Source organism: Falco punctatus (genome assembly GCF_963210335.1).
Source record: "Falco punctatus genome assembly, chromosome: 10".
Taxonomy (NCBI): Eukaryota; Metazoa; Chordata; class Aves; order Falconiformes; family Falconidae; genus Falco; species Falco punctatus.
The window spans coordinates 23702159-23716234 of NC_137590.1; the positions used below are offsets into that span (position 1 = coordinate 23702159).

The 14076-nt window shown below is 36.4% G+C and overlaps 1 protein-coding gene across 3 annotated transcripts in view; it reads left to right on the forward strand.

Annotated features, from left to right (window-relative positions):
* Positions 1-14076, forward strand: part of ANO3 (anoctamin 3) — a 208011-nt gene that overhangs the window by 88879 nt on the left and 105056 nt on the right. The window lies entirely within an intron of this gene.

Here is a 14076-nt window from a genome sequence, read left to right on the forward strand (position 1 = left end):
CAATCACACCTAAGATTCAAATAACTTACAAAAATATTTACTGGCTAAGCTTGAAGTTAGAATTATCCTTTAATTAACTGTGTTTGAAAGAAAAAAGAAACTTTGCACTAGAACTGGTTTTGCTGATTAACGTTAGCACTGAGTATTGAATAGACGTAGCTTTACTGGAGCTCTACAAGAAGTTTAATTTCATATTTATTTTTCAGTCAAATCAGATTTCACTTTCATTTCACACAGCTTTTTAATACATCTAACATTGAATGTATAGATAGACTATTCAAATCACAAAATCACATAAGTAACATCCGTTGTTATAACTGATTCAGTAAAGGCAGGGAATTTTTTTTAAAACTAGTTTTAAGTTCCATTTAATAAGCATTCAAAAGTTAATTTGCTAATCTGAGTTCAGTGGCCATTCCGTCCTCCACAACTGACTGAAGTTCTCCAGGAAAATTTCAGTTCTTTACATCTTGGCACTGCTTCTTCCAGTGTTGTTTGACAATTTAAAAAGATACGGAAGTGTAAGCAAATTTTCATTCAACCTTTTTTTTTTTTCCTAGCAAAAAAAGGATACTTTGAAGAAATTTAAATTTTAGAGTAGCAGGAAGACTGAAGACTTTTTTTTTTTCCTGAAATTTTCACTTTAGAAGTTCTTTGTCTTTAAACTACCTTAAAAATAGAAACAAATGAATTATTTTTCTATTAAATAAAATAATTTTGAGACAAAAATTAACTATTTTCATCTTTCAGGTGTATTGGAAAAAAACTGACTTTAATTGAAAGAATTGTGTGAATTTGGGTTTTTTGGGGGGCTAGTTGCTTATCTACACTATAGGTAACATCTTTACCATTGTGCAGTAGCTAGTTCTAGATGGCACTGTCAGAACTTTAGAACAGAAAGCTGATCTTTTTATCTGGCTCAATAAAATTTTGTATGAGTATTATAGGAAAGCATGATGCTTTTAGTTTAAGCAGATATTCCTTTAAGTTTTATTTTTCAGATATAATTAGTGATACTTATTTCATTTTTCATTAATACCTCTTTGTGCTTCAGCAAGTAGTCTAGCAAGAATGTAATCAAAATGAGCAATTATAGTGATAAAATATTTCCAATGATAATATACAATGGTTTTCTATCAGCAAAATATATTTCCCTTAGTATCGTGAAAAAACCTTTGAAATCAAAGGCTGAAAGACTGTGCAGACAGACAGCAGGAATCACTGCAGCAGAAAATATTTAATCTTTTGGCTTCCCTGCAAATACCAAGTCAGATTATTTTTTTATTTTATCTGAAGTTGAATCTAAGCAGTTGGTCGGATATAGAGTTACGGTATTAATTCAGTAGCAGGGCTGGAAATCTCTTTGGTGAATTTGCTTCATTTGGAAGTTTTGGATTTCTTTTCATCATGGAAATATAAATGTAGTTCTCGCTGGAAGTCAGTTTTACTTTCATAAGCGCTGGCCAAATTTCATACAGCAAGGCAAAATAATTGCTCTTATGTAAAAACAAAAAAGAAAAAAAAAAAAACAAAAAAAAAAAAAAAACAAAAAAAAAAGAGAAAGAATGGAGTTAAGATTGCCCTTTTTCTTTTCTAGATTGTATTCATATTCCTTTTGCTGTTTTGCCTGAAGGAATATAAAAGCAGAACAGTGTGTACCGCTGCAGAGCTTTCAGTTGAAGCCAAGGAAGAATACAGAAATTTTACTGTATCAAATAGATATTTCTGTTAAATTGCTTCACAACAAACATTTAATGAGAGGTTGATTTTCCCATTGTTTATAGCAGTCGAACTCCAAAACACTATTTAAACCAATGAATACATAGAAGTTATTCCCCAGCTCCTGTCTTATTTTGTCTCTCCCTTGAATAGCATCTTCCCCCCACCCTCCAGCCCTTTTCCCCGTTGTCTTTTAGGCAAGGAAAACTTAACCAAATGTCTTGGCCATAAAAAAGTAATCATTCCTTAAAACCAATTGCTGGTTGATTTTTAATTGGTTTTCATTTGATTTTAGACTTATTGGTATATAGCTCTCCTTATCCTTTATGAGGATTTCCCTTGTTTCCTTTCATTCCAGCAATATAAATTAATAGAAACTATCTAATATTCAAACATTGAAACCATCATTATGTATCCTTGTCTCTCCCTTCACTCTTCAGAAATGGAGTCAAATCCTTACCATGTTTAAAGAAGTTTTATCCCATTTGTGTTTAGCAAGTCATTAATACCATTTCAAGTGTGAAGGGATTTTGTTTCTGTTAGTGTGGTTTTTGTTATCGTGTTTATAGCGTGCTGCTGTTAAGGCAAATAAAAAGAATAAAGGATATGTTGCCTCACTTTTCATAACAGCCTTCCCAAGTTTTATTATTATGGTTCAAAATATTAGTTCTGGACAATGTGTGTCAAAACGAAAGAAAATTTTAAGCAGATTAAAGTTTTTAAGTTGTTTGTGAAAAGAAGCTGCTTTCTTGTCTGACACTTTCATTATCAGGAATTCTAAACAATTTCATATGGATTGCTTAATTCATGGACACTCCTTCCTAGTGCAATCGTCTTTATACGTTACTTCTAGAATATAAAAATCCCCATCCCTCACCCAAGTAATTCCACTTTTTTATACTTCTGCATACCAAAGAAAAAGTATGCTTTAGCTTGACCTTATATTGTGGTTACCCTGTCCCCATACATACTTTTTTTTCCTTCCACATTAATTTACTTTTATTGATATAGTACAAAGATGCCTCCTGTAGAGGTAAGGAATTAATTTTCTTGGAGGTGAAGCTATGCTTTGCCCCAGTAATGAAATGTATATGTCCTGCCTAAACTACACTGGGTAAAATGACCTCTCCATACTTTCCTCTTGTTTTGGGGTTTTTTGGTTTTGTTTTTGTTTTTTTTCTTAAGAGAAACATTCATTAATATTGGCAAGTATAAAATTTTGTAAGTGTGATGTTAAATGTTTCATTTAATACTTTAAATAAAGGAGATCAATAGGGATGTCAATCTTAAAAACTAGATCAAAAAAACAGATCAAAACTAATGACAACAAATTTCATTTACCATGAAGGTGGTCAAGCACTGCAGGAGGCTTCCTGGAGAGGTGGTCGATGCCCCAAGCCTGCCAGTGTTTGAGGCGTTTGGACAATGCACTCAACAACATGCTTTAACTTTGGGTCAGCCCTGAAGTGGTCAGGCAGTTGGACTATATGAGTGTTGTAGGTCCTTCCCAACTGAAATTATTCTTTTCTTCTACACTAAATTTCTTTTTTTTTCTGGTGAGACTAGGAAACTCTTCCCTGCTGTTTCTCTCTGCCAGTGGCAGTTTTCTAGGTGCTGAAGCTTATATATAACGTGAACCAAGAAGTTTTACTCTCTTTCATAATGCCCAAGGCATTTCACTTCCTTTTAATAGAGAAGCAGAGTGTGGAAATTAACTGTCATCTCTAAACTGCTTTTACTTTACTGAAGTCCTGGGCAGCCCCAGGGCTGAAGGTTCCCACGTGGTACTTCAGACAGCACTGGGAATGCACGAGGTTGTAAAAAGACCCAGCTCTGCAGCCACCTTTTCTTTAGTCTTCATTTTGCCTTTCTCACCCTGAAAATGCCTCTGTCCCCTGTGAATGACCCGAGAAGGATATGGGCTTGGTGTCTTCTGTAATGAACGGACCGGGACAATCTCTCCTCACTGCTCAGAATAGGACATTGAAGGCAGTTGAAAAGGCAGCTTGCTGCTTCTGTGGGTTGGGAGGACAGGAGACGCAGGAAGGTCCATAGCTACGTTCCTGGCAGCCTAGCTGGGACAGTGTCATTACAAGTAATTAAAAAAAAACACTTCCAGATATTAAAAAAAAATAATTGAAGGCGACTTTGCTGTTTTATTTGGAAGACCCTTACTTTCCTGCAGTTGAAGTGTTCTGCATGGCTCATGAAGTGAAAGGAGGCATCTATAAACATAAATTATCAGAAAATAATTTTCAGGCTTTTTAAAAGACAGTTTGTCATTGCTTTATACACTGATGCTTAGAAATGGTTGTCAACTGAGTACTGTTGTCTTTAAAATTAAGGTATCATCAGGCTTTTTGTTGAAGTGTACTTGAAATAATTCTTTGTGCATTTTCACTCTTTTTCTCTGTTTAGGGATGTGTTTCTTTCAAATAATTATCAGCCCTGACAATTCATTTAGAAGTTCTTTCCTCTTATTTTCTTTGTTTTAAACTAATCTATTAGTTGTGATGGGAAACAAGATTGCACAAGAAGAGGCAGCACTGGAACATGGTGTTTCTACTCACACGATTTTCTTATTAATTACTGTTCTTTATGTATCTAACTATAAACGTTACCTTATAACCCCTAGAAGAACAAGAGAGTTTTTTAAGTTAACTTCAATGCCAGGTAGATTTTGCATGTATGTGTGTATATATATTTGTATATATAAAATAATTAATGTTTTACATAAGGTTTGGTGAAAGCATTTCTGACAAAAGATACTTGAGACCTGTTCAGCCCCATTATTTTCAGCCAAGGTAACAATTTTTTTATGGGTGATGTCACCAAGAGCTATAGGTATTTAGCCTAGCTGGGAACTTAGGTGATATAAATCCATAAAAGCACTGTGAAGGTTTTTCATAGCGCCAGATAAAATTTTGGACTCATTTTTATTGTCTTAGCAAGTTGTGATGGAAAGGCAGATTTTGGCAGTCTGTTTCGTGTAATGATTTGCCTATAGGATGGGATGAGGAAAAGCTGATGGTGTGAAACCATTTGGAATCCTGTTAGCGACTGGTCTTGTCCTGTCTTCTTTCAGCATGACCCCTCATTAGGGACAGCTGTCAGGGTGACAGCATGCCAACTCCAATGGCTAGACGTGTACAGATATGAAGTAGAGTCCTTTACTGGGCATTGTGGCAGAGGACCAGTATTCAGAAAAAACAAACAAATCCAGAGTTTAAGACTTAAGGCTTAAAGTTAAAGACTTAAGGCTAGCAAATCTCAAGGGTCGAAGTATCCTTATTTCTGAAGTCCTGATATGGTTGCTCCATCATCTGTTAATACCTTGTTATATTTGTTCCTTAGATCTTAGTCTGCTCTATGATCAACATTTCCTTGGGTCAGCAGCATTTTTGCACCTTTTGATTTTAGTCCCTAGGTCCACACACTGTGCTGGGTGATTAAAATGGGCTTTTTAGTCAGTTTTGCTCTTCTGAACTCTGCTTCAGCCAAATGGGATGGTATTCATGTTGACTTATGGTAATGCTGATAACTTAGAAAAATCTTGAAGATGTCATGTTATTTTTCCTTTTGCCACAAGAATCCAAACCTTGTGACATAATCCGTTGCTGCATATATGCCAATGAAATTGCTGGATTGCTTGCTGAGAACACATTATGTGCTTTTCTGGATAGGCTCGGAATGATTCTTCTTTGCGAGCCTGAGCTACAGGGACAGTATTGTGTTGAACAAATATCATTGCTTATGATATCCTTGCATCGCTTATTCATAAGTCTGTCCTTAAACAAAAGTAGAAAAAACTGAAAAAATCAGGTCAAGTACGTATGAGTCTTCATGTTGAGTGAAATAACTGCAAAGCATGAATTTTGAAATCTCACTAGTGCCAGCTTTTCATGCTGTTATATTCACCTGTTTTCACTTCCTTAAAAATTAAAGCATTTTTCTTTTTTCCCCTTTTTTTGCACTAAGATATATAGAAATCGTTTCCAAATCCTAAAGTGGAAGTCATAATTTTAAAACGTCCAGTAATCAGCTATAGAAAAGCTTTGTGTTGATTTAACTTACACCTTGATTTTTTGTTGCATATGACTCCTCTACATTTAATTGCACAGAATACATAATGATAATGATAGTTCTAAAGGCAATGCTCAAACAGCGAAAGTGAGGCAAGTCTTGCAGTGCAAGTGGAAATATCTTTTATTAGCTAGCATAATTAGAAAAGACAAGCTTCTAAGCACGTTAAAACTTTTGCAAATCTGAAATAAAAGCTGTAAACTTCAAATGTAAATTAAGAAATTGTGAGATTGATAACATCTTTTAAACACAGTACACCATCTTTTCTTTCAGTGATCTAATTGATTTAACTGAATTTTAAATTAATGAGGGTCATCGTAGTATTTGATAGCTGGTATTCCACTGTGGCTAAAAATAATTACAATTTGTGATACAAAGCTATGCACTCACATTTGTTTTATTATAGGAAAATTAGATCTGAATGAACAAAATTTACATAATATTGAATACCTCTTGAAAGTGTATTAACCTTGAGCACAAGTAGTGCTATCAAATAATGCATGGGGCTACATGTTATTAAAGTGAAGCTCCAATGTATTGCACTTTAGTAGTTACTTTGATAAATGCTGACCTAAAAGTTAGTTGAAACTTTCAGATTGCACGTCTCCACCTCTAGACTAACATTTGCGGGTTAGTAAAAGTACTGACTTATGATCTGAATGGTTTCAAAAGATGTTTCACTTTCAGAATACCTTCCATTAAATTTTATGTAACTCCAGTTGCAATGTCTGCTGAGAGCTGTTCCTGAGAACAGTAGTCAGAAACTACATTTTGATTTTTTGCATTTAATATATTTGAATGGTTCTGCCTATGCTCAGCTCCAGGATTCCCCATGGGGCAACTGCTCACTCTTGTGTTAAACATGATTTTCCCCTACCCTCACCCTATCATCATCCTCACCTTTTGTAAAGTAATGCATTCACAGTTATTGAACATTCTAACTAGTAGAGAAACAGTATAGTGGCATCAGCTGTGATTAATTTTTTCTTTTATTGTTAGAGAACTCTATTGGCAAAGCGTTTCCTCAGGCATTTGACATGGTGTGACATTCCAGCCATTTTGCTGCTCTCTCCTCTTGTTATAAACTAATTCCGTTTGATGTGACAGCAACATAAAGCATAAAAATTTAACTTAAAAAAATTGCCAAGTAAGGAGAAGAACATAAACTTTTATTTTTAGACTGTACTGCAAACTCTTTCTGGAGTCAAACGTATTTTCTTGGGCTTTGTAATGTCCTTACTATCCACAGGCTTCAGACCATGAAGCTACCTCGATCCTGCACTGTTACATTATTTTTTGCATGATGCTACAGAACTCTGAAACTATTTTGAGACAAAATTTTGAGTGCTTCCCTAGTCTCCAGTTTATGTATGGCTCTGTATTAGTAAGATAATTAAATACAATCTGTGATACTGATTCTTGTGAGATCATGCAATCTACTTTGAAAATACATCTATGATTAACCTGATGGTATTTGTACCTCCAAGTGAAAAAAATTAAATACCTGGAGAAGCTGCACTTTAAGTTAATTAGTGAGACAATTCCGTATTTAAACACTATGTTTAATAAAGGGAACTACACACTTATTTTAAATTTATACTTTGCACTGGCCATCATTTTATTTTACATAATGCAAAATCAGTGAAGCTAATACTCTTCAGCCTGTAGCACGTGTGGAAAACATGTTTTATGAGACATTTTCAGTCCTCCTACCGATAGTAGCTGAGCTTGTGGCAATGATGCATGCTTAAAAACAGCCTTGCCTCTCTGTAGACCACAGTGACCATGACCTCTGGCTATCAAAGTGGTCCTGTAGCTTCTTGATGTATACCTTCCTGGCTACCCTGGAAGAGTGACATTCATTTATACGAAAGGTTACGTGACCTGTGCTAAGTGGGAGGTCAGACTATAGTCTTTTCTAAGAAAGAATGCAAAATCTGTGTCTTAATATGTTTGACAGGATTAGCAGGACACTTCATTTGCCATTACAATATCATGGCAAAAATCAGTAGCTGGATCCAGTTATGGTGTGTGTGTGTTCAGTGGAGGGGCATTATCAGGAAAGACCTTTTGTCACTCTGATTTCTCACGTTCTGTGTGTATGTATACCAAGGCATGTATCCTGCAGGATGCACAGTTCTGCAGCCGCTCCTGAACTAGTTGCAAATCCTATCTTTCTACCACAGGCACGGAACTCAGGTTGGAAGGATGATCCAACTTTCTATGAGAGGAGATGCAGTGGATAATATGAGAAGTGACAAAATAATAGTTAAAATGTATCTGCATTTGGGTTTGAAAGAGAGAAATAAGAATTATGTTCTATATGAGCAGTTCTGTAATTTCATAAAGTTATAAAACATTAATAAAAGACATTATTCTCAATATGTTAAAAGACATTCATGAAAAGAAAAGCTACCTTACAGTAATATTGAAATCTAAATCTGGTACCAAGATGAATATAGAAGAGTTGCATGGTTCTGTACTTTTTGCTTAATTGTATTTCTTGAAAAGATATCATTTTCTCTTGAAATCATAGGCTTTGAAAGAACACTGGTTATTTTTTTTCAGATATTTAACCTTTAGAGTTTTAAAGTGCTTTAGTAATTATCTCAACTTTTCCCCTGTAATTTAGGAAAATTATAAAATTACAGATTTTTAAAATAGTTAACTACACCTCCACAGCATGTTTCAAGACACATTGAGCTGTCTACGTGGGCCCAATGTTCAGGTAACTGACTGGAGTTTGGAAGGAAGGTTACTGAAGGAGGCTAAAGAAAGCCATCTAATTAACAGGCTTTTCATTCTCTCTTGCTCCAAGCAGCCTTGCTAAACCTCATCAGTCACTGAAAGCTAACAGGGAGTTACACCGCACTTGGTGGAGGAAAAAAATCACTCAGTTCTCCAGCATCCCCAACTGTAGTGACGTTCAGACAAATTCTCAGGCGAGAAGTAATTACACAGCGATGAACTGCCAACACGTAATGAATATGGATTTCATATATGGCCTATGAGCAACAAAATCGCATCTCTGTTTGTTTCAGTGTGTGCAAACAAGTGTGTGAGAGCAGAATTCGCAAGGGCAAACTGGCAGAAGGAGGATCTTTTTCTAGGTGTCACAACTCGATGCTTCTGGGTCTCATATTAACATACTGCGTGCCTCTTATTCAGCCCTTGTGTGGTTGTCTGTAACCTCAGACGTGGAGTCATCCCTTTTTGTGTCTTATCCAAAATCATTTAGAAGAGAAATGTATGTAGCTCTTCTTCTAAATAGTGTTACGTGACACTCGGGTTTGGTTCTGTCACCAATGTTGACTTTATTTGTGTCAGTTTCCTTTTAAAAAGCTCAGGAGTTATACTAGATTTTCACAGTGAAAATTAGACCTATTTAATAAGCAAATTAAAATCATGGTCTTAGAAGGACTGCTGAGCTTGCTTCCTCATGTAAAGTTTTAGAACAACCTAAATCTTTAGCTTGGTCCAGATGGAGGAACAGTCTTGTCTAATGGAACATGAACTTAGTGTGTTTAGCAGTATTTAGCAGGAATTTCTGGGTTTTTTTGTTTTTTTGTTTTTTTTTTTTTAATGGCAGTTCACACACAAGAGTAGCGTTACTCATACTGAATGGAAGATACCAACATCTTTGGTTCATGGGAATGGAAGCCTTGTCTGACTGAAGCTCCTTAGGAGAACTTGTCTGTGCAGTAAGCGTTTCTAACCTTGTTCTTGTGTACCGTGTTTTTCAGTAATGTGACGACTGAAAAATATTTCCCTTTTTTAATTAATGACATTATTAATTAGGAGAAATAAATGTTTTCATGAGATAGATAGTTGGTGTAGCCACTAGTAGTGCCAGAAGTTAAGATCCCTTTAGGACTTGATATTAAGTTCTTAGGCATCGTTTTTATAGTAGTAGTAAAATACATGCACCTTTTCTGCAAAAAAATTTTCAGACATAAAAATATAACCTAAGCATTTCATATAACCCTGCGACAGAAAAAGTACCACCACGGTAACTGAAAAACAAAATACCAACACACAGAGTTCTTATACTACTTTTTTTTTTTTTTTTTTTCTGTTTAAGTGCTGCATAAATTGTAGTAGTTTCAGCTACCTACCATCACATAGACTGTGATTTGATGGACATTGCTCTGGGGAATCTTTGCTGATTGTGCATGTGACTGGGTGTTGCAACTCAGTCTGTTTAGTGCACATTTTTATTTTATTTTTAGTCAGAAAAATTGGATATTGACAGAAATAACTCTGCAAGTCACTGAAGCAAAATTGTTACTTGTACAATAAAATAAATGGATGAATGGTATCTTAGACACCATATGCATTCCCGAGAGATTGATGATTCAGAACCAGAGCATCTGAAATGTATAGAAATTAAGTTTTAAATACTTCAATGGATCACTGATGAGTATATGCCATAGCTTAAAAAATCATTAAGAACAGTTTTGCTTTTATCTTATCTGCTAGATACAGGTAGGAAAGGACCTAAAAATTGTTTCCTGTTAATATGGGAAGAAAAATAAGACAAGTCACTGGAATACATACAAATCTGCTGGTCCTTTCCTGGTCACATCTTATAGTAGAAGTAAGACTTTAAAATATTTTTTATTTCTTAACCAGTAACAGATTAATATAGATTTGGGCCTCCTATTGAGAGTTAAAAAATATCCCTAACATTATTCACCTCTGTGCTAAAGACAGTGATTTTGTGCAAACAGAAGACAGCATTAACCATCTATTAAAACCTTGTAAACTGAGCCACTGAAAGCCTGAAGTATCTGCTGATGTAAGGTAGCGGATAATCAGATCAGTTGATCAACTGAAACATTAAATTTATTTTGGGAAGCATTTTTTTGAAAGAATTGTTTGAGGTCATCCTGCTGGTTGTGCATAAAGTCACAATTCCGGTAATGAAAGCAAATTACTCTGGGCAAAACTCCATCGGAGTAAAAGGGAACCGCAGGAGCAGTGCTGAAGCACACACAGACTGCATTAAAAGGGAAGGTGAAAAGCAATGAAGATAAGATACCGGTGTAAAATGGAAATGGGTAATAAGGCAACTAATGTAATACCAGTGGTCAATAGGGTTTAAAGGCAGCAAGGCAACACTAAAAAAATCTATTGCAAATGATATAAAGTGAATAAAATGCTGCCACAAGGGAAAACCTTTACTTGTTACATACACAGCGAGATGATTATGAAATGCTACACAACAAAAGTCAACGTAGTAAATACTGTTGTGTATGGAATGAAGCAGTAATCACACATCCACTTATGAAATGCTGTGCAAGGAATAGAAAGTTCAACTTCTGTAACAAAGGCTATTGTCAGATAGTGGTTAAAATGCTTTTAACTCAGCCAGCTTGGAAAATTTAGACTCAAGGCTTTAGACCAATTAATGTGGTTAATTCAGACTTGGTTAATTTAGTCTCTAGGCAGTGGGTACAGAGAGTTGCACATTGGTTTTATCCATCGTCTAAACTAATGGAATGGAAACCAGTTCCAGTCTGAAACCTAGATGGATATGTTACTGTTCTGGTGAGCCTGTGCTTTGCCTTTTGCAGTGCTTAATGTTTTGGAATATGGGTGATGGTACCAAAAGAATGCCTTAACTTCTGCAACAGGTCTCCTGCCCGTGTTTGGTATATTGTAGTCCTGGTTTGCACTGCCAATAGATAGGGTACCCCAGGCTGCGGGGAGTCTCGGGCTGCCAAGGTGAGGCAAGGCAGTGCCCAAGTTAGCGTGCTTGGGGGTCAACGCGTTGCATCTGGCAGCATGGCCATGCACGTATTGGTGGGAATTGCTGTTTGGATGAGGGCTTAGGGAAAATAACTGTCTCAGCTTGACATCTGTGTTTGGTGGGAAGAAGAAAAAATTAACATGACCAGAGGATGGATTTAAATACACAACTAAATAAATACTGGAATGTTTTTTGCTTCTGTAGGTTAGGCAGCTGCGTGGGTGTGTTTGGAGTATATGGCAGTAACTAGTTGCCTCAAGTAGAAATAAGGTGACACCTACACTTGTGCTTTCCCTATTTTTTTTCCCTCTTTTATCCCTCCTTGTATTATGGAAAATGGATTTTTTGACAGGATACTTGGAAACACACTGCTTAATGAAGGCCTTGTGATGGGTGCCACAGGTGCTGAGTGGAACACGGTCTGCTTTGGCTCGGTGGCGTGTGTGAGAAGTGTTTTGAGAATGCGTGCCTTTGGTTATACCATACTCTGGGGCTCGACCTAGCCTAAGGGCGAAAAAATCAGAAACTTGCATGTAGTGTAGTGGCTTAGACTATGTGATTTCAATCTTTTAAATTTTTACCTTTGTAGTTGTAAAGGCCAGACATACTGGTCACCTCCCTGCCTGACAGCTTTTCTGGCTTGGCCTCTGCAGTCTTTGCACAGAGATGCTTGAGTCTCCTTATGTCCCAAGTGCTGCTGGCATTCCCAGTACCCTCTACGCACCTCCTTTGCATTCCATCTTCTGGAGTAACATTGTCGTCTTTTCTATGGTAGTTTTACAGAACAGAGGATGGATACTTTAAGTGTGTAGACATGTATTTTGGTGTATCGCTCATATATAATTTGCCCCATCTCAATGAAACTTCATAGAATTCTAAAGCAATAAATAATGCAATAACATATATTTCAGTCAATGTCTAATTGCCTGGCATAATTAAAATATACAGATAATATTTACCATTGCGTTGTACTCTATTGCATCAGTCCCAAAGAGACTCGGCCTTAGGAAAGAACTCTGCAGCCAGAGTTCGTTATATATGAACTTTGCTTTCCCTGAGTCAGTGGATACTCATCTGGACAGCAAAGCATATTTTCAGAAGCCTGAAGACTTAGAGAGATTTGGCAATATTGTGCTACATGTACTCTGTAGCTAATCTAGGGAAGTACTAGAATATGTTAATGTACTAGAATTTGATAAAGTACTAGAAAATGTTAAGAATGAACAGGAGGCTTCATTTTGTTTTGGATTATTTTTCAGTTTTCTCTGAAAAGTTTTCCAAATATATAACTGATATTAATAAAGACCATGGTAGAGTCTTAAGTAAATAAAATAAAATCGATTAGTGAATGTATACCTAGAATATAGAAGAAATTTTTCATCTGACTGCAGGAACTGAGATAAGTATTGCACTTAAGATATGGGAATTGAAGTCAGTTTATTTCTTGTTGTATTAATTTATGGTATGGATGATTATCGCAGCTCCCTGCGTGCAGAGGGGGGTTTCAAAATGAGAGATGCTATAATAACGCTGCAGCAGTCATGGCTGTTTTCTGTTTGCTGGATGGGAGAGAGTGTGGCTATTCCTTGCTAACATATGGGCAAGCTTCCACGTTTTCCCACTGCCTCACAGTATTTTGAAGTCCCTGCTGCAGCTTTTCCTTCTTTCTTGGAGAGTATAGCTAGGCAGTGATCTTCACGTGGGCCTCAGGTTAATTATCAGAGTACTACCCTACATGGAAGGTTTAAAATGATAACAGAAAAGCTGTAGAATTCAAAAGTATGAGTGAAAGTGCTAAGTTATTGCTTGCAGTGGGTTTCTTAGAAGTGTGGAGACCTTGTCGGGATGTCTAAGCTGTCTGCCTGCTTCTGTTCTTTGAGACATGCACTGCAAATTCACCACAGAGCCTGATGCAGAGCCCGGGAGTGGCTGGCTGGTATGCTGGTCTCCTGAGTTGTCAACAGAAATCCAGGTTTTGTTATCTGCTCAGTGTCATAAAGGACTGTCAAAAGAGGGATAGTGTCCATCGATATTTAATTTTTTTTTTTTCCCCCAGTAAAGTAGAAGAGGGTTTTTTTCTGGTTGGTTGAAGAGGACCTTTTAAGACAGATTTTAAAGATGGCTGAGACTTATCCCAGATTCAAAACACTAGGCGAGCAATGTGTATGTGGTGTGTAAGACACCAAATGCAGGTTGCAGTCATTCAAATACATTTGTTTTAAAATTCTCATTCCAATCTACATGATGTTTAATGAAATGTTGAAGTACTATATCCCCTAACGAGATAATATCAATAGCAATGAGATATTATAAATGATGCCTCGTCTCATCCATGACATATTTTATCAAATTTCTTGCAAAAACAGTGTACCAGCAAAGTAGGAAGTGTGGACGATTTAGTTCTGAGCACTGTCTAATACAGCATTTCAAACAGATGTATCTTACTTTACTCAGAAGTGTGCTTGGCATACAAAGTATTCCTTCCCAGACGTCAGGCAGCAGTCTGTCACTGCTTTAAATCT